Genomic DNA, 26,660 nt, shown 5'->3' on the forward strand with positions numbered 1-26,660 from the left:
TCTCCTCCCGGGGCTGTTAGTTAATTACATTTTTTTATTAGTAAAGTATTGGCATTCCATTAGCACTTAACTTTTATTATTGCTGTCATAAATCCATCGTTCTTGTTTTCAGTAGAAGTAATTATAAAAATAATGTACTGTTACATTAAAGATACGTAGGTATAATACTACTGCTGTAACGTTTGTTATAAAATTTTAACGGTAGCGTGCCGAACTGAGGTTGTCAGATGTAGTGGAGTTGTGTTTGTGGTTTGATACAACTCATGTGGTAATGAAATGTGGTGATTTCACATAAGTATAAACCTACTATGTTATTGTCATGCTCCTGGGTTTGATTTCTTGAGTCTATGTTTTGTGGTCAACTTCTCAGTCCGCTGAACCACAGTAGACGCACATTTTCTCCGGGTGTTTAGGTTCTGTTAATCTGGCTGCAGTCTGTTCAGCATAACACAGGTATTTTCATTTGTCTGCCCTATCACTTTTCGGTGCAGCTTTATATTCTTTCAACTATATAGCACAATAATTCTTCCCCCCTGTTGGCATTTCCTACTGGTGAAAGTTTCTTTTGCATGTCCAGCCATTTTGCTTTAGTTTAAAGTCAGTCAGTAAAATATTTCGATTTGAGAGTCCTCGGTGGCTGATACCTTTTAATGGCTGAAAAGATGGTAACAGGTTGCAAGCTTTCGAGGCTATTTCATCAGGCTAATATAACACAAAATCTGAAGAGTCACATATTTATATGACGCGCCCCCTGGGCCGCGTGGGGAACCCGGAACCGGGCCTCTTTGTGGGATGCTGGGGGTTGTAGTCACCGTGGCGGCGACCCGGTCCCGTGGCTCAGGGTGGTCAAACCAGTGGCAGTCTATTTATGTGTTTTTTATGATTAAATGTCTGACTACGCCACCCGTGGATTGTGGTCAGGGTGTACCGCCACTGCGAGGCAGTCCACTGAGGCTGGTGTGGTGTGCGCAGCTAAAGATGGGATAACTCCCCACGGGAAGAGTATGGCCTCAGGGCAGGGAATGTGGATGATGGGAGTGATGGTGCGCGGGCTTCCCAGTACTAGTAGTGCTGACGCGATGAGAGAGCACAGAGACAAGGTGTTGCAGTTCAGGTTCTTTACTCACAGTTCTCATCCAGGTCACTTGTGCACAGATAGGACCGCCCGAGCCGTGCTGCGTCCACCAGGCAGGGGGCTCGATCAACCCCCAGGCAATTCCGGAGTGTGGCACAGGACTCCCTTCTATCCTTTCGTCAGCCGTGCCCCACCAGTGACACTACTTCTGTCCAGCTGCCTCGGGTCTTCTCCTGGGAGGACTGGGTGTCCACTTCCCTGACCCTATGTGGTGTGCCTTCCTAATAGGTGTAGTGAGGGGTCGCACCAGTAAATGATCACGACCACCGGTTCTTGGTTAAGGATTAGTCACCTCTACCAACTTGGGATCCGGTACCCTGTTCTGCCAACCCGTCACCCGCAATCTCCTGGGTCCTTAGGGTTCCTTCTGCTTTCGTGTCTCTGGGCCCTTCTACACTTTGGGTACTTCTCTTTCTTTGCTGTTCCTTTCTGTTTCTGTTCCTTTCTGCTGGCTCTGGCCTTCCTCCTAGGCCTGCCTCGTGTAGCTGGGCCCAGACTGAGCCACAGCTCCCTGTCAGCCCTCTCTGGCTGAACTTCTCCTCTCTGCTCCTCCTGACTGAACTGACCTTCTTCGCTACTCTGAACTAAGATGGTGCCCACCTATATACCCTCCCCTAGTGTATGAGCCCAGGTGACTTGCAACCAATGAGCTCCTACCTATGCCCAGAAACCGTCCCCTCCTGCTCCTACATCACTGGGTTTTCCTCCCCCCTCCCCACTCCAGCCAGGGACATGATCTGTCGTGCCTGCATTACTGTACTAATGGGAGCACCGTTGAGCTTTCCCCCGGAAATGGGGTGTGTGTGATGCATACAGCTAACTGAGTCCTGGTCCACACACCATCCTTGTTAGAACTCTCCTGTTAGGTTTTTTCTATTTTGCTGGTCACATGACCTTTTTGCCTATTTAATCCTGCTCCGCCCTTCTGGCCATGCTGGACTTCATTGTAATTTCTACTCTTAAGCTAGCCAGGTGCTTTGTAACCTTTCTCAGTCAGTTTAGCTAGGTCTTTTTGACCTTTTGTTTTATGTTGTGTGTTTGTCTTTTTACTGCTACAATTTCTGCTAAGAGGTGTCCATCTTTCTCCCAGTCCCTAGTTCTTGTAGGGATCCCTCCCTCACATCTATAGGTCTTTGTTCAGACTAGCTGAGGACTTTAGCGGGTCTGATCGCAGGATCAGGTTCCCCGTTACATCGTAGGGATCTAGCTTAGTTCTATTGTAGGGACGGATCTCCTGTCTTTCCTTAGTGCTTGTAGCCTATCATAACAATCCTTACCCGGGAGTGGGATATCACACCTCTGGTTGAGGTGCAATACCTCTGTAGTGACCGAACCCTCGGGGCGCTACATTCCCCCCCTGGTAAACCACAGCACATCCTCGGGCTGGAAAAGAGCAAAGACAATTCAAAAACATACAAAATTTTTAGAATGCATTCGCATATAAGACAATAACCACTTAACCCCTCCCTTTATGGGAGGCACTTTTCTCTTTCAACGTTACCGGGACACTTTCCTATTTTAACAAGTATTACATATATAAAATACCATAAAACTCTTTTAGCAGCATATAAAACTTTTCAGTATAAAACATTCTCAAGTAAAACACATTCTTGGGTACAGGCCGCCGTGCATCTTGCGACCAGGTGTCCTTTCTTCTTAAAGGTGCAACAGTCCAGTAAATTTGTCTCGCGGTAGATGTTGCAGTCTTTTTATAAAACCAGTAGGGGGCGCTTTAGGAAGCGCAACTATTTACAGGGACGGCCGCTCTCAGTCCTCGGCCAGGTAGGGAAAAGGGATGGCTGTTCTCAGTCCCCAGCCAGGTAGGGAAAAGGGATGGCTGTTCTCAGTCCCCAGCCAGGTAACTTAGGGGATGAGGCAATTTTTATCAGTTCTATATCAGTCCCAATGGGGACCACACTCTCCGTGGAAACAGTCCCACAAATGTTCTTATACCCTGACGGGTAACTATATACATTTGTGGCTGCCACTTTTCAGTAGCGGTGTCCTCCTTGCGCACCTTCTTCCGGGTAATCTTCAGGCCCGTCCGGACCCTCTTGATTCCCTTTGGTATGGTACTGTTGTTCCTCTTCTTCTACCACTCTGTGGACGTGGAGGGCGTACAGGTTCGCGCCCAGGGGTGGTGGTTCCGAGACCGGGGCGCACGTGGTTGGGAGGCGCCTGGGGAGATCAGGCCTGGAGAGGGCCGCTGTTGATGACGCCTGGGATCAGCGGCTCCACCAGGGGGCCCGGGAGCAGGCTGACACTGGCAGCTTCCGGGACAGGGAGACTCCTCTTACCTGCTCCCGCGACCGCTCCTGCATCACGCGTCTTCTCCTGGCGCTGGTCGGGGCCCGCGACGGCTGGGGCACTGCCGATGCTGGGCAGCTTAGTCTGCTGCCGGTCCGCCATCTTGCTCTCCGTTCCTGATGTCTCCCTCCCCCCTGGTTAACCGTGGGCTATCTTCCGGCGATCCTTTTCTGTAGGCCGCGGCTCCGCTGACGATGGTCTGCGTTGAGGACCTGGCGTCGCGCGCTGCTGACGTCAGCGCTCGCTGGGCTCCTTCCAGGACCTTGTGCGGCGTCAGCGCGTGGGGTGGGGCTTCGGACTTCGCGAGTTTTTGACGTCCATGCCCCTCTTCTTCCCGCTCGGCGTTCCGAAGATGGCGTCCGATGACGGGAAAACGGCTGAAGATGGCGGAAAACGGCTCTGAATGGCGGGAATCTTCACTCGGGTAAGTACAAAGTCTTTTTCAGGCACGTAATACCCGTTTGTGGCGGGTTGGTCACTATCCTGCCGACTACGCCAAAAGTTGACGCGCCGCGTGGGGAAACCCGGAACCGGGCCTCTTTGTGGGATGCTGGGGGTTGTAGTCACCGTGGCGGCGACCCGGTCCCATGGCTCAGGGTGGTCAAACCAGTGGCAGTCTATTTAATTTATGATTAAATGTCTGACTACGCCACCCGTGGATTGCGGTCAGGGTGTACCGCCGCTGCGTGGCAGTCCGCTGAGGCTGGTGTGGTGTGCGCAGCTAAAGATGGGATAACTCCCCACGGGAAGAGTACGGCCTCAGGGCAGGGAATGTGGATGATGGGAGTGATGGTGCGAGGGCGTCCCAGTACTAGTAGTGCTGACGCGATGAGAGAGCACAGAGACAAGGTGTTGCAGTTCAGGTTCTTTACTCACAGTTCTCATCCAGGTCACTTGTGCACAGATAGGACCGCCCGAGCCGTGCTGCATCCACCAGGCAGGGGGGCTCGATCAACCCCCAGGCAATTCCGGAGTGTGGCACAGGACTCCCTTCTATCCTTTCGTCAGCCGTGCCCCACCAGTGACACTACTTCTGTCCAGCTGCCTCGGGTCTTCTCCTGGGAGGACTGGGTGTCCACTTCCCTGACCCTATGTGGTGTGCCTTCCTAGTAGGTGTAGTGAGGGGTCGCACCAGTAAATGATCACGACCACCGGTTCTTGGTTAAGGATTAGTCACCTCCACCAACTTGGGATCCGGTACCCTGTTCTGCCAACCCGTCACCCGCAATCTCCTGGGTCCTTAGGGTTCCTTCTGCTTTCGTGTCTCTGGGCCCTTCTACACTTTGGGTACTTCACTTTCTTTGCTGTTCCTTTCTGTTTCTGTTCCTTTCTGCTGGCTCTGGCCTTCTTCCTAGGCCTGCCTCGTGGAGCTGGGCCCAGACTGAGCCACAGCTCCCTGTCAGCCCTCTCTGGCTGAACTTCTCCTCTCTGCTCCTCCTGACTGAACTGACCTTCTTCTCTACTCTCAGAACTAAGATGGTGCCCACCTATATACCCTCCCCTAGTGTATGAGCCCAGGTGACTTGCAACCAATGAGCTCCTACCTATGCCCAGAAACCGTCCCCTCCTGCTCCTACATCACTGGGTTTTCCTCCCACCTCCCCACTCCAGCCAGGGACATGATCTGTCGTGCCTGCATTACTGTACTAACGGGAGCACCGTTGAGCTTTCCCCCGGAAATGGGGTGTGTGTGATGCATACAGCTAACTGAGTCCTAGTCCACACACCATCCTTACCCAGGAGTGGGATATCACACCTCTGGTTGAGATGCAATACCTCTGTAGCGACCGAACCCTCGGGGCACTACATATACACATTAGGACACATAAATAATGCAATGTATATGACAGGTAATGTTAAGAAGAGCTATTACTGTGGGAGAAAGATAAACAGTTCTGGCTGTAAATATTGGATTGGTTCATAGATAAGGACTGTTATGATGACCCCAAAGCTCTGAGGACCACATTCCTTAGTTGATATAGAATTACATAAATCCATGCGACACATTCATTCCTGCTCTGAAGGTGTCAAAGGCCACCATGAGTTTATATTCCCAGACTCTTCTGTCTCTCTGAGATATGAAGTTACTTAATACCAGTAATTTCATGTCTGTGATGTTGTGATCAGTGGAACAAAAATGCTTGGCCACAGGTAGATCTATTTTTTCTTCTTTTATTGTGTGGCGATGATGATTCACCCTTGTCCTAAGTTTTTGCTGTGTCTCCCCTACATACTGATAGACATTTGGTAAATATAAATAAGTACACTACATTAGATGTGATACAGCTGAAAGTACCTGGGATAGTGTAGTCCTGATGTAAATTGGGGATCTTTATCTTGTCTGTGGTCATTATAAATGGACAGGTTTTACATTTTTTCTGGTTGCAGGAAAAGGTACCTGTAGCTGGTGGAGATGACAGGGAGCTTCTGACAATGGTGCTTCTTAAATTTGGGGGTTGCCTGAAACACAGAAATGGGGGGTCTGGAAATATGGATTGTAATCAGGCATCTTTTTGTAGTAAGGGTTGTACTTTCCGTGCAGCTCTCCTTAGAACCTCCAGATTTGGATTGCTGGTGACTACTAGAGGCACCCGGTTGCTTTCCTGTTTAGTTTTGTAATGTAGGAGATAATTCCTTGATATTCTGATGGCTCTTGTAATCTGGTTCTCAATTGTTCTTGTATGATAGCCCTGATTCAAAATGGTCTTTCTGAGGCCACCAAGGTATTTGTCTCTATCCATAGGGTTAGAACATATCCGATTGTATTTGATGGCTTGGCTGTAGACAATAGAGTTTTTTATGTGTTTTGGATGGAAACTGTCCCATTTAAGGTATGTTGGATGGTCGATTGGCTTCCAGAACAAGGATGTCTCTATTTCTTTGTTCTGTAGCTTGATGATGGTGTCCAAAAGGTTAATTTCAGTACAGGAGTAGTTGAGTGTTAGGTTGATGGTGGGATGAAATCAATTAAAGTGTTCATGGAACATCTTCAGCTGTTGCTCAGACCCCGTCCAGATGATTAAAATATCATCAATGAATCGATAGTAGGCCAGAGGCCTGATGAGACATGGGGACGGAAAGTCACTTTCAAGCTTGGCCATGAAAAGATTTGCATACTGTGGAGCCATTTTACTTCCCATCGCTGTACCATTCTCCTGAAGATAGCGTATTTTTCGAACCATAAGGCTATGTGCCCACGTTGCATGTATGAAGCAGAAAATTTCTGCTGCATAAATGCAAGTTCTCTCCCGGAAAAACGCATGCGGAATTCCGCACGCGTTTATCGTGCATTTTTCGCGCGTTTATCACGCGTTTTCCACATGCGGAATTGCCTTGCGTTTTTTATGCATTGGACAAAGGCAATTCCACTTGCGGAAACGCAAAATTAAATGACATGCTGCGGATTTTTGAACGCGGCATAAACGCTGCGGAAAAATCCGCAGCATGTGCATAGAACTTGCGGAATCCCATTGGGGACCATGGGGTGCGGATATACATGCGTTTTTCAAGCGTTTACGCTGCGGAAATTCCGCAGCATATACGCTTGAAAAATGCTACGTGGGCACACAGCCTTAGACGCACTTTTTTTCCCCCAAATTTGGAAGGAAAATGGGGGGTGCGTCTTAGGGTCCGAACCTTACTTTACTGGTGGTGGTGGAGCGGGGATCGCAGGGTTCTCCGATGGCGGCAGAGGTGACATGCGGCTGGAGCCGGGGTCTGTACCGCCGACCGGGAGCTTCGGCGGCTGTTTTCCTGTAGATCATGGCATCAGGAAGATGGGCGTGGCCACCAGGAGCCGCACACGCTCCTCTGCCTCACCGCCGGACGCTGCTCACAGCCCGGCACAGGCCCCGGCTCCTCTGCCTCACTGCTAGACGCCACTTACAGCCAGGAGACAGGGCCCCAGCAGGTGACAGGGCCCCAGACTTCTGAAGGGCCCCAGCAGGAGACAAGGCCCGAGACTTCTGAAGGGCCCCAGCAGGAGACAAGGGTCCAGTAGGAGACAGGGCCCGAGCAAGAGACAGGGCCCCAGCAGGAGACAGGGCCCCAGCAGGTGACAGGGCCCCAGACTTCTGACAGGCCCCAGCAGGTGACAGGGCCCCAGCAGGAGACAGGGCCCCAGCAGGAGACAGGGCCCCAGCAGGTGACAGGGCCCCAGTAGGTGACAGGCCCCAGACAGGCCCCAGTCAGACACCGGCCCCACAGCATTTCACCTCTTCTGCTGCTGTCGCTGGGTTCTTGAGGTAAGGAACAGAGGGACCTGCGATCCTGCTGCACTACCCCCGCAACTCACAGCTGTTGGAGCACCGGCTTCATGTATCCAGGGTCCGCAGCATTCCTCCACTTCCGCCAGGCCGGTTTCCTGAAGGACCCTGCCTCCTGTGACCCCCGCTTCACCACCCCCCAGGTAAGATACCGTACTTATTCAGACTATAAGACGGACCCCATCTTATAAAAAATATTTTTTTTCCTATTTTCCACCCCAAAATTTGGGGTGCGTCTTATGGTCCGGTGCGTCTTATAGTCTGAAAAATACGGTATATGCTGTTATCAAATTCAAAGTAATTGTGGGTGAGGATGAATTTTGTAAGTCAGTGAAATTCCAGCTAGGGTTTGTCTCCTTGCTATTTCTGTTCTGTACTCTGCACCTATCTTCTTTTTCTTTTTGGGAAGTAGGCTGCATATATGATCTAACATTATATACTTTATACTTAATTTTGTATTTCGTGGTTTGTTTTACTCAATCTAGGATCTTTAGTTTTTCAGCACACTTTCCCTTCTGTAGGTAATTCACACTCTGCTCTGCCCTATGGTTCTTTAGGAGGAACGTGAAGCCCTTGACTGCCTTTCAGGCAGCATAGGTCCGAGTTGCCTTCTTCTAGTTTATGATTAGGGCTATCTCAGCTCACGCAGGAACCACTAGGGACTGCAGGGTCAGGATTTCTAGTTTGTGCAGGACCAGCAGGGTAAGTTGCAGTTAGCTTTACCCATAAGGCTGAGTTCACACGATGCGTATTTAATGCATTTCCGCGGCGTTTTTGCAGTTGCGCAAACGCCGCGGAAACGCATGAAAAACGCATGGTAGAAGGGCAGCAATGTTCCCCAATTGAAATCCGCATGTGCTGTGCCCATGATGCGGATTTTTCCGCAGCGTAAACGGTGCGCTCAAAAATCCGCAGCATGTCAATTAATTTTGCGTAAATGCGGCGTTTTCGCCGCCATTGACTTGCATTAGAACGCGCCAATTCCGCAAGACTGCATCTGTACTTGCGTTATTGGCGCGCTCTAATGTGCGGATGGTACCCGAGTGTGGAGAAGAGGAGAGTCTCATCCACACCCAGGTACCATTAAAAAAGCTGTAAAACAAGAATAAAATAAAAAATATATATATATACTTACCATCTGTCGGACCGCGCAGCGCTCCTGCTTGGTTCCCGGCACTTGCAGTGAGTTGAAGGACCTGCGCTGACGTCAGAGTCATGTGACGGGTCACGTGACGCTGACGTCGGCAGGTCTTTCAATTCAAAGTTGCCGGCAGCCGGGAGAACGGAGTGTAAAGCAGGACAGCGCGGGCCATCGGATGTAAGTATATACACTCTCTCGGGTCACACTATATAAATCGAATGCTGTTTGCATGGATTTATACAGTGTGACCTAGTTGTCAAGCACTTTCCAGGTGATGCTAAAATCGCCTGGAAAGCGCTTGTCAATCTGCATGCGGAAACGCATGTGAATCCGCATGTGGATCCGCATGTATTCTGCAGGAAAAACGCATGTACAATCTGCATGCGTTTTTTCTGCCAGGGAGATGCAGAAATGATGCAGAAATTTTCTGCTTCATTTCTGCATCGTGTGCACATACCCTTAGCCCGAGTGAGTTGCTACTCTAGCATAACTGTTATCTTTCTTTAGAAGAAGAGGTAGACGAACTTAAAGAGGTTGTCCCATCTTCGACATTTATGACATATATCAATAAGATATGCTGTGAATGTCCAAAAGATGGAGATGCCATATGTATCTCGATAGTGGGGCCACAGCGTGCGCTTACGTGACCATACCTGCATGACACTCTCCATTAATTTCCACAGACATGCCTAGATTTGCCAAGTGCAAGTGTTCTTGACATAGATGCAAGAGTCAGCAGTGGGACACACATTTGTAAGACATTTACGGCATATTTAATTAATATGCAATTCAATAACCATTTTAAGGCTCATGATATCGTCAGGTTACGTTCACAGTTGAATGTGTATGGAGGCATCCTACTCCCCCAACAGACAGAGAGATCGATAAATAGATAGATAGATAGAAAGAAGGATAGATAGATGATAGATAGATAGATAGATAGATAGATAGATAGATAGATAGATAGATAGATATGACTGGACATTTTGACTGCCTCTTTTTCTTACTGAGCACTCCTGCCATCAGCCTTAGCGCTCATTCACATGTCAGTTTTTCTTATACATAGCCATAAGTTATTTTCACAGATAGCTCTTGTACCTATAATATTCTTATGGGGCTGTTCACATGTCCAATAATTTCCGCCAACTGAATGGTCAGCAAAAAATATTGGAGACATGTCCGATTTTGATCCAAGTGTCACATCAAAATCGGCAATGCAAGTCTCTCGGTCTGTGAAATATCGGACCGCACTTGGAAGGCATCCGAGTGTGGTCTGATTTTCATGGACTATCAGAAAGCAGAAGGTGGAGAAACTTTTTTTGATTTTCTCTCCACGTATGAGAAAAACTGTTCACACTTGGTCCACACTCTGATCAAACTCTGATCAAAGTCTGATCATAATAATCTGTTTTTCTCGTATGTGGAAAATACTGATGTCTAAATGAGCCCTAATGCTGTTTTTAATTAATGCTGGATCCTTCCTGTCCTTTAAATTAGTAGGCTTTTAGCCAGGGAGAGGCATGTTTGATACAGATTAGGTTAGGGTCCCAGCAAAGAAGGATTGCCTTGTTGCGGCTAGTGGGCTCACATGATAGATAGATAGATAGATAGATAGATAGATAGATAGATAGATAGATAGATAGATAGATAGATAGATAGATAGATAGATAGATAGATAAAAAGATAGTGATAGATAGATAAAAAGATAGATAGAAAAAAACAAAAGCAGCACTTTCCATACAAAGATATAAGATGTGAGCATACTCACTAGCACTTATAGTATGCCAGCTTAGACCATGTTCACACAGAGTAAAAACTGCTATTTTTTCTGCTGCACTTTTTTTTGCGCAGAAAATCTGCTGCATTCAACTGTCCAAACAAAGTGTATGTGATTTCATGAAAACTCATGCCCACCATGCGTTTAATGACTCTGTTGAAAAGTACATTTTATGGTATGTTTTTTCTCTATGAGGAGCCTAAAAATATTAAAAAACACTGCATGTTTTTAAGCGCAGAATCAAAGCTTTTCTGTTTGTTTGTTTTTTTAAAAAAATGCATTAAAAACTGCTTCAAATCTGCACCAAAACTTATTTAAAAAAGGGGAAAACGCATAAAAAATACAATAATCAGAACAAATTGGTATTGCGTATTTTAATGCAGATACCTGCAGAAAACATGAGGATAAGATGCAGCAGAAAAAATGCACATTTACACAATATGTGATCATGCGGATTATTACTAATGTGGGCGATGTATTCTTTTTATCACATAGATGAGTCATTTTAATAATTGATTGGCCATATGGTATCAATCAAGCATTACTTATGCAATTGCACTTTATTCCCTATTTATGTATGTATGTATGTATATTATGAATCACAGCTAATTGCATGTCCTTTGCACTACAAGTAACTTGGATTATATTTTGCATATGAATATTCTTATGATATACCGTAATATATTATATTTCTTAGCTTTGTTTTAATTAGCTAACTAATTTGTTAGTAACACCTTTATTGCTGGCTGTTTTTATATGTGTTCACTTCACCTCATGTATTGCTTGAAAATGGCTTGGCCATTTTGAGCTGAAATGTTGCATGAGCTAATTAAAATCTGTTTTTTTTTTTCATCACCTGACTTTGGAGATTTTAGATAGATAGATACTGTAGATAGATAGTGTAAAAATACTTATTTACGCATATTTTTATAGAAGACTTCTTATCAGATGTGATTGATTAAAAAATATATATATCACGATATTCTTATAAAAAAATGTATCGATTTATTCTTGGATTGTCCATTAAAAAGAATGATTGCAGTAGTTACATTAAATAGGTGAAATAGTTAAAAAGTGATTGTCCATTTGTCCATAGATTCACCCATAGTTTCCTGGGATCCTGGATGTTAGGTTGCGTCTGTCTGTGTCCAGCACGTGTGTCAGGATGATACCATGTGTCTGGGCCTTGTCATCTGACCTCCACAAGTAGATCCTTCGTCTAGTGTCCAGTGAAATGGCAAGAGCGCCCCCCCCCCCCGTCTCTAACATGGGATTATATAGGCCGGTCATACCAGCTGTTCTTCTACTTATGGTACTAACTTACACCAAGCGAAAAATAGCCTGAATGTCTAGCACGAGGCTGACGCAATCTTATGCAATGTACAGAATTCAGAATTACGAATAAAAATGAATATTGATAATTAATATTTAATAGATAGACAGATAGATAGATAAATGATAGATAGCTGGCTGGATAGATAGATAGATAGATAGATAGATAGATAGATAGATAGATAGATAGATAGATAGATAATAATACTCCAATTTCCCAGATTAAGACATTTAAAGGAGTTGCATGTCTTTAATACTTTTTTTTAGAGGCATTGCCACTGGGCCCAGTAATTAGCCTCAATAGTCTGAGATCAGACCACAATGCATGGACTGGATGCGGCTCTGTAAATTGCAATCTGATCTCGGCCCAATTTGTATGGACGTCTGAATGTGCCCTATCTCTGACATGCTGGTTACCTCTTTCCCAAGGTGAGGCCATAAAACAGATGGCTGTCTAAACCACACCCACTTTTGCAGCATTTCACTGTGCATCGCTTTGTTGAATCGATACATTTACAGCTGTGTCATCTCTCTCAGATGGTGTAGATATATTGGGTCTTGCTCACTTTAAGTCTATTAGAAATAAAAAAAATATATAACAGTAACTAAAATTCGATTTTTTTTTTTTTATAATTTTGTCCAGCATGGAAAGTTATAAAACTTTGCAAATCGTTTTATTTGGATATTTTTCTTCATTCCTGTAAAAAAATAGTATGTAGGTGGCTTCTAAAGCCTGTTTTTTTTTCCTCAGTCTATTTGCCTGCCTTCAGCAGCATTGATATAGGAACGTTCTCATTTGGAGTACAGATAATGGCAGTGATGGGTCAGCTCCTTTCTCCACCTCTGAGTGTTGTGAAGAAAAGTCTCCTGCTGCAGCTTATCTCCAGAGGTAGTGAGACAGAAGTGCTGAGCTGACCCATCACTGCCATCATCTGTACTCCAGATAAGTATGTGCTGATATCAGTGCAGTTAAAGGCAAATAAATTGGTAGACTGGAGGAAAGCCGGGGTTTAAATGTCACTTGCATGCAATATTTTTTTGTTTGCAAAGTTTCACAACTTTCTATGCAGGACAAAATTATTAAAAAATAAAAAATTAAATGTTTAGTTACTTTGTAAAGATAATCAAATTGTAAATGCCACATTACATAAAAAAGTTACATTTTAAAGGAGTAGCTCAACTTCACAAAAGTATGGGAAACCGCTTAGGAGAAGCAAAAGTTAACAGTCAAGCCTCCATATTGACTTGTAAAGCCCCCTGCACAGTCTGAACGTGCTCCGTCTGAGTGCTGCATTTACCAAACAGGGTGTTTTTCCTAATTGAATGCTTCAGGAGACATTTGCAGTTTTGATCATTTGTTCTTGTTTGTTTTCTCACAGGGGTATCAGGATGATATGGAAGGAAAAATAAAACATGTTGTAAAATGAGTGGGAGATAAGGATGCAAGGCCGGTGAAGAGAAAACAGAAATCTGCTGCCAGTGACAGGTAGTTAGAACAAGAGAAGGTGCTCGTTATTCTAAGATCATCATTAATATTAAGGATATATTTACATATACAGCGGCTGAAATATGTACTGTACACGTCACCAATTTTCAAAGTAAATGTATTTCTAATAGTGATGAGCACTAGTGCTCGTTATTCGAGTTTGCCTAGGGTGTTCGAGTATGCACCAAGTATCGCGGGTGCTCGAGTGACATGTTCGAGTCCCTGCAGCTGTTAGACAGCCACAGAACATACGGGGATTGCCTGTGTGTGTCAGGCAATCCTCGCATGTTTTGTGCTTGTCTACCAGCCGGAAAAACAAGCGGGTGCGAGAACTCGAACATGTCACTCAAGAACCAGCGATACTCTGTGTATACCCGAGCATCCTAGGAAAACTCGAGTAACGAGCACTTGGGCTCATCGATAATTTCTAAAGGTGATATTGACATGCAATTCTCACTAGATGTTAGTCTGACCAGGCTATGTACTCCCAGTATTTCACAGTCTTGTCTAAATGTTGTTGAGCAACCTCCAAACGTGCTTGAATATGCTTTTTGTTCAGCAGTGGAGTCTTGCGGGGTGAGTGTGCATACAGGCCATGCAGGATCAGGGCATTACTTATTGTTTTCTTTGAAACAATTGTACCTGCTGATTCCAGATCTTTCTGTAGCTCTCCACAGGTGGTCCTAGGCTCTTGGACAACTTTAATGATAATTATTTTCGCTCCTCTGCCTTAAATCTTGCGGGAAGCATCTGGTTTGTGGCCGGTTTATGGTGGAATTATGTTCTTTCTATTTCTGGATTATGGCCGCAACAGTGATTACTGGAACCTTCAGTAGCTTAGAATTTCTTCTGTAACCAATGCCATCAGTATGTTTTACAACCATAAGGTTGCGAAGGTCTTGTGACAGCTCACTGGTTTTACCCTTCATGAGATGTTTCTTGTGCGGCACCTTGGTAATGAGACATCTCAGTTGAACCAGCTGAAATTATTTTTCACTAAGTGGCAGGATTGCTTTCTAATTACTGATAGATTTCAGCTGGTGTCATGATTTTCCAGAGCTTTTTGCAACTCTTTTACTTCATGTGTTCAATACGTTTTCCCTGTGTCATGTCTCATTATTACACATAACTTCATTTATGAACATATATGGATTGATTTCTTTGCCTGTGTGCATTGGATAGGTTGTTACTGACATCTGGTGAGGATTTCTTGTCAATAGCATCTTTAGAAATATATTTATTTAGAAAGTTGGTGATGTGTTCAATACTTATTTCACCCGCTGTGTATATATAATTTATTTTTTTTTCAATGTGTTACACATGACCTTAGTAAACCAATCACTGTGCAGCTTTCATTTTGTTTTACAGAGCAAAATAATTGGTTGCAATAGGCAACAAGGTCAACAACAAGTTTTACACTAACATACCCACTGTATACTAAGTAAACCCTCAGCTCTCCTCATTCTTGTAGCCCTCATCCTCGTGATGGCACCAAATGAGCATTATTTGTGGCAGTGTTAGTAGAAAGCGTCATAACCTACAAGAATGAGGCAAAGTGGGCAGGTGAGTAACTTGAAACCAGTGGGCCAAGTGGAAAATCTCCAATATGGCCCCCAACTATCACTGGTCTTTAATAGTATTAGTCTTCTCGCATGGGCTATAGAAACCTTTTGGGTCTCCTTAAGCTCCTGGACCAAGGCTTCAATAACAAGCACAGGAGGAGAATCTGTAATACTTACAGTGAAGGAAATAATTATTGGATCCCTTGCTGTTTTTGTAAGTTTGCCCACTGACAAAGACATGGACAGTCTATAATTTTAAGGGTAGGTTAATTTTTACATTGAGAGATAGAATATCCAAAAAAAATAAAGAAAATCACATTGTATAAATTAGATAATTTTTTTTGCATTTTGCAGTGAGAAATAATTATTTGATCCCCTACAAACCATTATGAGTTCTGGCTCCTACAGACCAGTTAGACGCTCCTAATCAACTAGTTACCTACATTAAAGACAGCTGTGTTACATAGCCACCTGTATAAAAGACTCCTGTCGACAGACTCAATTAATCAGTCAGACTCTAACCTCTACAACATGGGCAAGACCAAAGAGCTTTCTAAGGATGTCAGGGACAAGATCATAGACCTGCACAAAGCTGTAATGGGCTACAAAACCATAAGACGCTGGGTGAGAAGGAGACAGAATAAGATTTGTGGCAAGCATTTTTTTTCTGCATTTGCTTAGGGGGTCTGGTCTATAGTATGCACTTATTTAGGGAGTCTCATCTGTATTTTACACTTTTTTAGGGGGTCTAGTTTGCATCTTACAAAGAACTAATTGATTTATATGAGCACCACGTAATGCTTTAACCCCTTTACAGCCTGTGGCATATTAGTACGCACCAGGCTGTCACCCCCTGTTCAGCGCGGGCTCCGGCTCTGAGCCCTCACTGAACCGGGCACATGTCAGCTGATTATTACGGCTGACATGTGCCCGCAACAGCCGCGGGTGGAGTCGTGATCCACCCGCGGCTGTTAACATGTTGAATGCCGCTGTCAATCTCTATGTAGCAGAGGTGATCAGACAAGTGCTGCTTCTAGTCTGCTATGGAGTCTATAGAAGCAAGCAAAAAGTGAAAAAAAAATGTTTTTAAAAATATTTAAAAAAATTTAAAAATATAACAATTTAAATCACCCCCCTTTCGCCCCATTCAAAATAAAATAATTAAAAAAAAAACACATACACATATTTGGTATCACTGCATTCAGAATCGCCCGATCTATCAATATAAAGAAGAAATAATCCGATCGTTGAACGGCGTAACGAGAAAAAACTTCTAAATGCCAGAATTACGTTTTTTGGTCTCCGCAACATTGCAATAAAATGCAATAACGAGCGATAAAAACATCGGATCTATCCCAAAATGGTATCAATAAAAACTTCAGCTCAGCGCGCAAAAAATAAGCCCTCACACAGCCCCAGATCCCAAAAAATGGAGACGCTACGGGTCTTGGAAAATGGCACCATTTTTTTTTTTTAGCAAATTTTGGAATTTTTTTTCACCACTTAAATAAAAAGGAACCTATACATGTTTGGTGTCTACGAACTTGTAATGACCTGGAGAATAAGAATGGAAGGTCAGTTTCAGCATTCAGTGAACGTGGTAAAAAAAAAAAAAAAAAAAAAAATCTGTGATATTGCACTTTTTTGCAATTTCACCGCACTTGGAATTTTTTTCCCGTTTTCCCGTACACGATATGATAAAACCAGTAATGTCGTTCAAAAGTACAACTCATCCCGCAAAAAATAAGCCCTCACATGGCCATATTTAACAAAAAATAAAAACGCTTTGGCTCTGGGAAAAAGGGGAGCAAAAAACGAAAATACAAAAATGGAAAATCCCAGGGTTGCGAAGGGGTTAATGCCTTAGTGGCAGTGTTATAGAAGGGCTGAACATTTGCTGCTGTCCAGTCTTAAAGTACAAGTCTACAGTCACTCTAGTGCTGGTGCTGGGAGCGGGCAGTCATGTGACTGCAAGTATGTGATATGCCTACTCCCAGCCACATTCCAACTAGACTGTTTCTGGCCTCACTTAATACACTTGCATTGAGCGAGGTCACACCCATCTAGTCGGAATGGAAGTAGCCCAGCCAGGAATATGCATATCGCCAGCGCCGACATCAGAGGATCCTCACAGCACGCAGTGCGCCTGATGTTAGGACTCACAAGTCTGCAGTCACATAGAGTGGCTGCAGACTTGTAGTTTAAGACTGGACACCACTCACAACTAGATTTTGTGTAAATAAATCTGGAAGGTCTAGAGTAATCTGTGGACCCTGGACAGGAGCCCTGAGAAATGGCTCCTACCTCCCAGAATCTATGGCTCTTCTTTTGATTCATCAGTCTGGAGTGACATCACATCTGCATCGCACTGCATGTATGATGTCACGCCAGGCTGGCTACAACCCCTGGCAAAAATTATGGAATCACCAGGCTCGGAGGATGTTCATTCAGTTGTTTAATGTTGTTGAAAAAAAGCAGATCACAGACATGGCACAAAACTAAAGTCATTTCAAATGGCAACTTTAGGGCTTTAAGAAACGCTAAAAGAAATCAAGATTAAAAATGTGGTACTCAGTAAGGGTAATTTTTTCAGACCAAGCAGAGGAAAAATATTATTGAATCACTCAATTCTGAGGAAAAAATTATGGAATCAAGAAAAACAAACACACAAAAGAACACTCCAGTACATCACTAGTATTTTGTTGCACCACCTCTGGCTTTAATAACAGCTTGCAGTCTCTGAGGCATGGACTTAATGAGTGACAAACAGTACTCTTCATCAATCTGGCTCCAACTTTCTCTGATTGCTGTTGCCAGATCAGCTTTGCAGGTTGGAGCCTTGTCATGGACCATTTTCTTCAACTTCCACCAAAGGTTTTCAATTGGATTGAGATCCGGACTATTTGCAGGCCATGACATTGACCTTATGTGTCTTCTTTCAAGGAATGTTTTCACAGGTTTTGCTCTATGGCAGGATGCATTATCATCTTGAAAAATGATGTCATCATCCCCAAACATCCTTTCAATTGATGGGATATGAAAACTGTCCAAAATATCAATGTAAACTTGGGCATTTATTGAAGATGTAATGACAGCCATCTCTCCAGTGCCTTTACCTGACATGCAGCCCCATATCATCAATGACTGGAAATTTGCATGTTCTCTTCATGCAGTCATCTTTATAAATCTCATTGGAACGGCACCAAACAAAATTTCCAGCATCATCACCTTGCCCAATGCAGATTCGCGATTCATCACTGAATATAACTTTCCTCCAGTCATTCACAGTCCACGATTGCTTTTCCTTAGCGCATTGTAACCTTGTTTTTTTCTGTTTAGGTGTTAATGATGGCTTATGTTTAGCTTTTCTGTATGTAAATCCCATTTCCTTTAGGCGGTTTCTTACAGTTCAGTCACAGACATTGACTCCAGTTTCCTCCCATCCGTTCCCCATTTGTTTTGTTGTGCATTTCCTGTTTTGGAGACATATTGCTTTAAGTTTCTGGTCTTGACGCTTTGATGTCTTCCTTGGTCTACCAGTATGTTTACATTTAACAATCTTCCCATGTTGTTTGTATTTGGTCCAGATTTTAGACAAAGCTGACTGTGAACAACCAACATCTTTTGAAACATTGCGTGATGATTTACCTTCTTTTAAGAGTTTGATAATCCTCTCCTTTGTTTCAATTGACATCTCTCGTGTTGGAGCCATGATTCATGTCAGTCCACTTAGTGCAACAGCTCTCCAAGGTGTGATCAGTCCTTTTTAGATGCAGAGTAACGAGCAGATCTAATTTGATGCAGGTGTTAGTTTTGGAAATGAAAATTTACAGGGTGATTCCATAATTTTTTCCTCTAAATTGAGTGATTCCATAATTTTTTCCCTCTGCTTAGCCTGAAAAAAATTACCCTTACTGAGTACCACATTTTTAATCTTGATTTCTTTTAGTGTTTCTTAAAGCCCTAAAGTTGCCATTTGAAATGACTTTAGTTTTGTGCTATGTCTGTGATCTGCTTTTTTTCAACAACATTAAACAACTGAATGAACATCCTCTGAGCTCGGTGATTCCATAATTTTTGCCAGGGGTTGTAATCAAAAGAGGAGTCAGGTAGGAGGCGGCTCTCAGGGCTACAGTTCAGCGGTACACAGATTGCTGACATGGCCAATGTACCGGGTCCTGCAAATCGATATGCAACAACTCTAATAACATCTGATTACCCTACGACCATCGGCAAATGCTTTGAATTAAAGAGGTAGTCCATTTAAAGATCCCCTGATATATCTTACAAAGGTGGAGTTCCTCTTTAAGACAGTCACACACCAGATACATCCAGTTAGTTATTGAATACAATAATCCAGCCTTGCGTTTCATGTCTCTGTGTCCTTATGAAAATCTTTCTTTCGTTATACACGACATGTTTGTCTATATAAATACAGATAATTGTTCTTTTCTAGACAATGAGAAGACTGTAAGGCGTAGAGGATCCATATCCCTCATTAACCTGAGCCGCTCAGTCTTCCATTCACCACTACAATAAAACAGAGCACATTTCTGGAGAAGACAGAAAACCGAGGTGAAATAATACATAAGTAATCCAGATTCAACGCTAAATGCTGTTTGTAGCCTCCGGCAAACACAAACTATGAAAGTCTGCACCAGTTAATCGCAACACAACGAAGGGCAGAAGAATATAGATTTATTAGTGTATGTATTTCTGAATATGTACTGTAGGGAACCATATAAAGTGAGTATAAAGAGGGATAACAGATTATAAATCTTTAATGTAAGGGAAAGGGTTACAATCACTCTAAGTCATGTAATATATGCGGTGCCTATCTGGTGTTTGGGGGCTGAGGACCACCTACTACATAAGACAGAAAGTAAGGGTGCCCATGCCCACTTTCAGTGGTCCGGTCAGGGCTTGCATTTGCAAAAGGGAATTCAGGCATATGCACTGATGGAGCCATTGACTATAATGGAGCTGACAGAGTCAATGTGTGCTCTGACGAGCATCATTTTTGGGTGTATGTATATGCCTACTGGAGGAGGAAATTAAGACGCAGTCTACTACGCCCAAAAATTCTGCATGTCACAGCCCACATTGACTCGGCACATACACCCGAATCCCATTCGGCATGTCCCGACTGGACCACTGAAAGTGGGCAAGAATGCAATGTGGAAGGGGACCAACTGTTCTAGGAACCAAGATACAGGTTTTGTCTCAGGTTAAGTTGCACTTCTGCCCATATGTCAATCATCTTGTTGAAACTAGCACTGGATCTCCATGGAGGTCATTGCTTCAGTGGATGCAACAAATACAACTGCTGATTAAATCATTGGCACTATGGCTAGTGAAGGACAGTATGCAAGACATCTATCCCATTTTGGAATCACCATTGAATAATTACTCGTTATCTCAGGACATACAGACAGAAACTGCAGTTCCACCGCCAGCTCAATGGACATCAACATTTTTGGCACTTTCATGCTTGTCTACTATCTATTTAGAAGGTCTTAGTATTAGTAGTGATAGTGGCATAATAACAGCATAAATTATAGATATTTTCATATTTCCATTTTTCTTATTAGAAGTCATTGTGTGGACAAAAACAGCAATATTACTAAGACATTACAAAACACTTAGCTCGTCTTGTACTATCATTAGCGGTAACATAAGAGGAATTTGTATCCAGTTTCCTGGTGGAAGAGAACAACTATCTCAAGATCTTTGCACTCTCAATATCCTTCTCAACTTCTCCAGGAGTAGCACAGGGTCTACCTTAGGAAGTTTAGCCTTGCAGAAGATTTTGGACCTTATATGAGATAATTGGGTATCATGCATTGGTGCAGTTCTTAAGAGGACTTAAAGGCTCCATATACGTGAATAACATTACCATGGATACTCTAATATTTACTACAACCCTAGCCTGGCCTCTTCTGCTATGTAAATGTTGATGATCCTTTTTTACAAGGGTAAGTGTCTGTTTACATGTTTGGCCAAAATTATCAAGACTTCATCAGGGGTTCCAGCTGAACCTTCAAAAAATGTGATTTGGACATGACCCCTGAGGGAGCCCCATTTAGTATAATGAGGCAGATGGAGTCACTTTGTTCTCTGCCTGGCCTCTTTTCTAGTTGTGTATGTTGTCTTTTTAGGCACACACAATATTGTGCTTTTGTATGCCTAGGATACCGCCGGTATAGAGTACAAAGTGACTTCATCTGCCTCATTATAGTTAATTACTTCATCAGGGTTCTTTCGGGACATGTCCAAATCAGTTTTTTCAAGGGCTCAGAAGGAAACCCTGATGGAGTCACGAAGTGTGGGCCAAACATCATATGAACTTGTAGTTTGTGGGAGGAGAGAAAAGATTTTGTATTAAGAGTAAGACCTCAGAGCTTCACTTGGATATGTTTATTTAAAGTTCTTGTCCACTATTAGAAAAACTACCAGAAACAACTCCACAGTAGTCCACTGGTAACGTCTGATTTTAAAGCTAAAGTCCATTGAAATGCATGGGACTAACCTGCAGTACCTTACACAACCTGCAGTCAGGTGTGGTGCTTTTGTAAGAATCAGCTGAATGTAGGAAGGAATGATTTTGTAGTCGAAAATCATCACCTGAAATATCTTGTTTAATTTCATAGTATTTATCCATAAGCGCTGTGATTCCACCTCGAGTATCCGACTTCACATTTAGCACACAACTGTTAATCACACATAAAAATAACTCTGAAGTATCTGAAAACAGGCGTTCATTCTAATTAAATCAAAGGTCAAGCAGTGATTACGCCTGACAGAGTTGTCATCAGCTTAATCAGGAAATCTACAATGTTTATTGGTGATGTCATTATTTTTCCTCTGGTTACAATATGAAAATGTGTTAAAAATAATGACAAAAAAACTAGTGTTGTACAGGCAAGGATATGGTTTCTCAGAATATAAATGTTATTCTGAACAAATTGAAATTCTTTATCTTAGGGGGTTTTATGTCAAAAACATGGAGTAAAGGATAACCCCCCTAACTATGTGCTTGCACCACCAGGCTGCCATTTGGTAGAGGGGCCATTGGGTTCAGTGTGACTTCAACCCATTGGGAAAAAGCCTTGCCTACCAACTATGGGGTATGAAGCACTGCATCCTCTGACTTACTTTCACAACCATAGAGTTTTTCGGTCGTCAGCACTAGGTGATCATCATATGCAAAATCTTCATAAACAGCACAGACCTAAAGTTTGGACACACCTTCTCATTTAAAGATTTTTCTGTATTTTCATGACTATGAAAATTGTACATTCACACTGAAGGCATAAAAACTATGAATTAACACATGTGGAATTATATACTTAACAAAAAAAGTGTGAAACAACTGAAAATATGTCTTTTATTCTAGGTTGTTCAAAGTAGCCACCTTTTGCTTTGATGACTGCTTTGCACACTCTTGGCATTCTCTTGATGAGCTTCAAGAGATAGTCACCGGAAATGGTTTTCACTTCACAGATGTGCCCTGTCAGGTTTAATAAGTGGGATTTCTTGCCTTATAAATGGGGTTGGGACCATCAGTTGTGTTGAGTAGAAGTCAGGTGGATACACAGCTGATAGTCCTACTGAATAGACTGTTAGAATTTGTATTATGGCAAGAAAAAGCAGCTAAGTAAAGAAAAACGAGTGGTCATCATTACTTTAAGAAATGAAGGTCAGTCAGTCCGAAAAATTGGGCAAACTTTGAAAATGTCCCCAAATGCAGTTGCAAAAACCATCAAGCGCTACAAAGAAACTGGCTCACATGAAGACCGCCCCAGGAAAAGAAGACCAAGAGTCACCTCTGCTTCTGAGGATAAGTTTATCTGAGTCACCAGCCTCAGAAATCGCAGGTTAGCAGCAGCTCAGATTAGAGACCAGGTCAATGCCACACAGAGTTCTAGCAGCAGACACATCTCTACAACAACTGTTAAGAGGAGACTTTGTGCAGCAGACTTTCATGGTAAAATAGGTGCTAGGAAACCACTGCTAAGGACAGGCAACAAGCAGAAGAGACTTGTTTGGGCTAAAGAACACAAGGAATGGACATTAGACTAGTGGAAATCTGTGGTTTGGTCTGATGAGTCCAAATTTGAGATCTTTGGTTCCAACCACCGTGTCTTTGTGTGACGCAGAAAAGGTGAACGGATGGACTCTACATGCCTGGTTCCCACCGTGAAGCATGGAGGAGGAGGTGTGATGGTGTGGGGGTGCTTTGCTGGTGACACTGTTGGGGATTTATTCAAAATTGAAGGCATACTGAACCAGCATGGCTACCACAGCATCTTGCAGCGGCATGCTATTCCATCCGGTTTGCGTTTAGTTGGACCATCATTTATTTTTCAAGAGAACAATGACCCCAAACACACCTCCAGGCTGTGTAAGGGCTATTTGACCAAGAAGGAGAGCGATGGGGTGCTACGCCAGATGACCTGGCCTCCACAGTCACCAGACCTGAACCCAATGAGATGGTTTGGGGTGAGCTGGACCGCAGAGTGAAGGCAAAAGGGCCAACAAGTGCTAAGCATCTCTGGGAACTCCTTCAAGATTGTTGGAAGACCATTTCCAGTGACTACCTCTTGAAGCTCATCAAGAGAATGCCAAGAGTGTGCAAAGCAGTCATCAAAGCAAAAGACGGCTACTTTGAAGAACCTAGAATATAAGACATATTTTCAGTTGTTTCACACTTTTTTGTTAAGTATATAATTCCACATGTGTTAATTCATAGTTTTGATACCTTCAGTGTAAATGTACAATTTTCAAAGCCATGAAAATACAGAAAAATCTTTAAATGAGAAGGTGTGTCCAAACTTTTGGTCTGTACTGTACATATCACATTAAAGGGGTTGTCCATGTACAGTACAGACCAAAAGTTTGGACACACCTTCTCATTTAGAGATTATTCTGTATTTTCATGACTATGAAAATTGTACATTCACACTGAAGGCATCAAAACTATGAATTACCACATGTGGAATTATATACTTAACAAAAAAGTGTGAAACAACTGAAAATATGTCTTATATTCTACGTTCTTCACAGTAGCCACCTTTTGCTTTGATGACTGGTTTGCACACTCTTGGCATTCTCTTGATGAGCTTCAAGAGGTAGTCACAGGAAATGGTCTTCCAACAATCTTGAAGGAGTTCCCAGAGATGCTTAGCACTTGTTGGCCCTTTTGCCTTCACTCTGCGGTCCAGCTCACCCCAAACCATCTCGATTGGGTTCAGGTCTGGTGACTGTGGAGGCCAGGTCATCTGGCGTAGCCCCCCATCACTCTCCTTCTTGGTCAGATAGCCCTTACACAGCCTGGAGGTGTTTGGGGTCATTGTCCTGTTGAAAAATAAATGATGGTCCAACTAAACGCAAACCGGATGGAATAGCATGCCGCTGCAAGATGCTGTGGTAGCCATGCTGGTTCAGTATGCCTTCAATTTTGAATAAATCCCCAACAGTGTCACAAGCAAAGCACCCCCACACCATCACACCTCCTCCTCCATGCTTCACGGTGGGAACCAGGCATGTAGAGTCCATCCGTTCACCTTTTCTGCATCGCACAAAGACACGGTGGTTGGAACCAAAGATCTCAAATTTGGACTCATCAGACCAAAGCACAGATTTCCACTGGTCTAATGTCCATTCCTTGTGTTCTTTAGCCCAAACAAGTCTCTTCTGCTTGTTGCCTGTCCTTAGCAGTGGTTTCCTAGCAGCTATTTTACCATGAAGGCCTGCTGCACAAAGTCTCCTCTTAACAGTTGTTGTAGAGATGTGTCTGCTGCTAGAACTCTGTGTGGCATTGACCTGGTCTCTAATCTGAGCTGCTGTTAACCTGCGATTTCTGAGGCTGGTGACCTGGATAAACTTATCCTCAGAAGCAGAGGTGACTCTTGGTCTTCCTTTCCTGGGGCGGTCCTCATGTGAGCCAGTTTCTTTGTAGCGCTTGATGGTTTTTGTAACTGCACTTGGGGACACTTTCAAAGTTTTCCCAATTTTTCGGACTGACTGACCTTCATTTCTTAAAGTAATGATGGCCACTCGTTCTTCTTTACTTAGCTGCTTTTTTCTTGCCATAATACAAATTCTAACAGTCTATTCAGTAGGACTATCAGCTGTGTATCCACCAGACTTCTGCACAACACAACTAATGGTCCCAACCCCATTTATAAGGCAAGAAATCCCACTTATTAAACCTAACAGGGCACACCTGTGAAGTGAAGACCATTTCCAGTGACTACCTCTTGAAGCTCATCAAGAGAATGCCAAGAGTGTGCAAAGCAGTCATCAAAGCAAAAGGGGGCTACTTTGAAGAACCTAGAATATAAGACATATTTTCAGTTGTTTCACACTTTTTTGTTAAGTATATAATTCCACATGTGGTAATTCATAGTTTTGATGCCTTCAGTGTGAATGTGCAATTTTCATAGTCATGAAAATACAGAAAAATCTTTAAATGAGGTGTGTCCAAACATTTGGTCTGTACTGTAGATAAAAATTGATTTTGTTGCAGTTGTGGAATCTTCACCCTTTTCCTGATAGCAACATGCCTCTCATTGTCCCATCATACTCAGAGAGCTTCTTCTCTAAGTGTCGGCAGGTTATGGAGGTACAGATTGACAAATTTGCTTTGCCAGCTTTGCAAGCCCCCTTCGCCATAATAGTTGATGCAGTGACAAAAAAGGGGGCTAGATTAGATAATAGGTAGGGCCTGACTCTTATTCCCCCTATTTTACGGTAACATAGTAACATACATTAACGTAGGTTGAATAAAGACCTAGGACCATCAAGTTCAACCTTCCACCCCCAATTGTACATTTTGTCTAATTTAACTGTAACCCACAATGTTATGTGTATCGAGGAAATCATCAAGCCCTCTGCCATTACTACCTCTTGTGGTAGGACATTCCACAGTCTTACTGGTGTTGTAAGACGACTCACTCGGCTGCTTTCAGTAGTAGACTCAGGAACATTTTCGTCTGCATAAAATGGCATAAAGCACTGTAGGTTCCACAAAATAAACATGGCCTTGATGGCATAATGTTAAAACAAAAGATAAACAATAACACAATCCATATGCATGCGGGATATGCCCGCTTAAGTTGCAGCACACTTCAGTTCGTCCTGAGCTGAGGTTCCACACAGTCTGGAGACTTCCTTCTCCACACTTACAACAGAGAAAAAAACATAGACTGAGCATTTAACTTCCGCAGCCACAGCCTTGAGGTGGAGATATGTTGAATGACCTCCCACCCTTCACAGTGGTCATTCACAAAAAAACGCTCCCTTTTAAAATGGTGGTTTTCTCCCCAACACATAACATGCTGGAGAAAACTTGTAGGTTCAGTTCACTGAAGCTATTAGCCGCAGTGAAACATATCTCCCCTCACAAATATCACCAGTGACTCTGTTACACTGGAAATAACTTTTAAAGAAACTCTTTCACTGGATTTTTTTTCCATTTAAACTGAGTACCTATTTCAATTGCTGCTGCTCTACTGATTCTGGAACAGTTTTTATTTTTCTTCTGTGCCCCTCCATTCCAAAGTTATCCCCCCTGTTAATATTAGTGCAAAATTTCCCTTCCACTATCTGAGCTTGTATCACAGAACTTCTCTGTGGGCTCTGTGGGTGTTT

Source organism: Phyllobates terribilis, unplaced genomic scaffold (assembly GCF_046119375.1).
Source record: "Phyllobates terribilis strain yellow unplaced genomic scaffold, ASM4611937v1 Scaffold_12__6_contigs__length_324123572, whole genome shotgun sequence".
NCBI classification, from domain to species: domain Eukaryota; kingdom Metazoa; phylum Chordata; class Amphibia; order Anura; family Dendrobatidae; genus Phyllobates; species Phyllobates terribilis.